We start from the raw sequence: 2,875 nt of genomic DNA on the forward strand, positions 1-2,875 counted from the left end.
CGGCGAGCCCAAGCAGGAGGGCCTTTGGTCCCGGTTGGTGGCACTAACCGGGACCAATAGGCATCCACGCGTCAGCATTTCAGGGGCTGGGTTTTTGTTTTTTTGAAAGGGGGGGGGGGTTGGGGGTTTTGGGGGGTTAATTTAGGTGTTTCATATATTGTGTTAGCTAGCTAATTAATAGAGAGAAGTGTCCTCTCTTATCTCCGTGCTTGGTCGACGCTACGTACTATATACGTATGGAGAGGACTAGACACGCTAGCTAGTAATCAAATGAAGGAAACAGAAGATCGCCATGAACATATGCATACAGAGAGAAGTGATTTCGACCACCTCTCCTTCTCCGAGAGATTGGTCGAACAACAAGTTCTCGTATATCTATCCGACACTACCTGCTACATATATACAATAATTATCTCTTACAATATAATCTCCTAATTAAATTGTAAGAACACAGGGTCCACATAGTATTCTCCGTTTTCAGCGATCACGTGGTCAAGGAAGAATGCTGCCAATTCCTCTTGAATTGCTCGCATACGATCTAGTGCTAGGAGTTCATCCCGCATCCGAAAGATCTAATTTGAAGAAGGGGGGTCAATACATATATATATGAATAAATGAAAATCAACACAAATGATGGTAATAAAATAAAATTGTGAATATTATTGCTTACGCACTTCATATTGTTCGTCAGAGTAGCCCCGCTCACAGGTCATGTAGCGGATGGACTCACAAACGTAGCATCCACAGTAATTATTTCCGGGTTCCTGCCACAACCACTTTACAAGAAATAGAGGTCAATCAAACTGATAAGCAAGCATGCTAAATGGTATTGATGAAACTAGCGCTTGAATCACTAGGAGATGCGCGGAACATGCTACTATAGTACTTACTTTCGGGTGTTTAAATGGCAGCTTTTTCGGCAGTCCCGGAGCTTTTTTGGTGAATTTTCTCCAAACCCTGCTAGACAAAGAAAACAATTACTTGATATCAGGAAATGAACAAAGTTGCTGATATGGTGGATAATGATCGATTTAACTTACTTCTCGAGCATTTGAGTCATGTCCGCATAGTCCTGGGGATCTTTTCGTCTCGAGTCTAAGACGGTTACTACTCCCTGCTCAAGCTTAATCTCTAGGAGAATATAGTGGAAGCTGCGCACGCATGCATAAGTCATCAATTACATTACTATAATCTGGACTAATAAGGGAAACCGAATATGCACAAGATAGTAACACTCACTTGAAGTTGTAAGGAAAGAGTATTATATCTTTGTTTTCATTTATTACCAACGATCGTAGCAAGTTGGCCTCGGTATTTTCGGCATGATATTTAACCTCAGTTGCATCTATGAGATTTGTGTTAATGAACCCAATATCACCGATTTGTCTTTTCTTCAATTCGGCGATCTTCAATCTGCATAATATAGTGAGGATAATTATAAATACATGCAATGAAAGAGCTGGCCTATATAGAAAGACTTAATGACAGAAGTAGTACTACTTACAGACAGTAGCAAGTGATCGTTGATTTATCGAGGGCCTTTTGATTGAAAAACTGGAAGAACTCCTCAAATGGAACATTCAACAGTTCAATTCCAACGAGGTCATGCTCCGGTTTAACTCTTAGCGTCAAAGTATTCCTCCCCCGAGACTCTCTGCAGGTTTTCATGTACCAATCATGTAATCTTCGCATCATCGTTGTTAGAGATCTTTCATCTTTGATGAGAGGCTTCCCGTAATGGTATTTGTGTTCGTCCACCTCCAAGATATCATAATATACATCGTCGGGCAGGTAATCTCCAAGATTGCTATAACCGGGCACCATCCTCGGATCATTAGCGACGATGTCGCTAGACACCTTGAGCGGGGGGCACGATTGGTTCGCTTGTTTGCCGAGCTGGGCAATTTTTTTCCCAGCTCGTCGTTCTTTTAACCTTTGTTCACTGACAGTACTTCCCGACCGCTCCACTTCGGCAAATGTCTTTGCAATAATGCGCTCATAGTTGCCTTTCGACGGAGACTTTGGTGGTTTTGTCAGGGCAGCCAGAGTGCGCTTCGCTTTCACCGGATCTACCTTCTCCTCCGGAGGTGGATGTTTATTTGCTTTCACCCCTTCAAAGAAGTTCGTCACTTCGGCTCGCACGATCTTCATGGTTTCCTCCTCGGTACTCTCGTATGGTAACTTCTCTGGAGTCTTCAGAGAAGGACCGAATCTGTATTGCCTCCCGCCTCTGGTTGTACTGCTAGACACCGACAGAGCAGACGGAGCGGCTGCGGCTGTCTTCTTTCCTTGCTTACGAGGCGGAGGAGAAGGACTACGACGCGCCGGAGCAGCCGGAGCGGCGGCGGGTCTCTTCCGCCCTTGCTGACGAGGCGGAGAAGGAGGAGGCTGGCTGCTCTGGCGCGCCGGCGCAGGCGGAGTGCCGCCACGCACCGGAGAAGGAGGCTGAGTGCCCTAATCACTCGCCGGAGGAGGAGGCGGAGTGTCGCCACGCGCCGGAGAAGGAGGCTGAGTGCCCTGATCACTCGCTGGAGGAGGAGGCGGAGTGCCCTTACTCGCCGGAGGCGTCCAGTTCGGAAGGTTGATGAGCTCCTTCCGCCATAGGCATGGAGTCTTCAGAGCAGAACCCAACCGAGTCTCCCCTTTACCGGTAGGGTGGTCAAGCTGGAGGTCCTCACATCCCTCTGTTATTTCATCCACCATCACCCTAGCATATCCTTCTGGAATCGGCCGGCAGTGGTAGGTTGCGCCGGGTTCAGGAGGTAAAACAGAGCCAACAACCGCCTTGACTTTGAAGTTCTGCCATTGCGTCATAAGGTGGCAATGTTGAGACTCCATGATAGCATCCACGGGGTAGCTAGCAGGAGCCGTCAAG

This window comes from Aegilops tauschii, chromosome 2 (genome assembly GCF_002575655.3).
Source record: "Aegilops tauschii subsp. strangulata cultivar AL8/78 chromosome 2, Aet v6.0, whole genome shotgun sequence".
Taxonomy (NCBI): Eukaryota; Viridiplantae; Streptophyta; class Magnoliopsida; order Poales; family Poaceae; genus Aegilops; species Aegilops tauschii.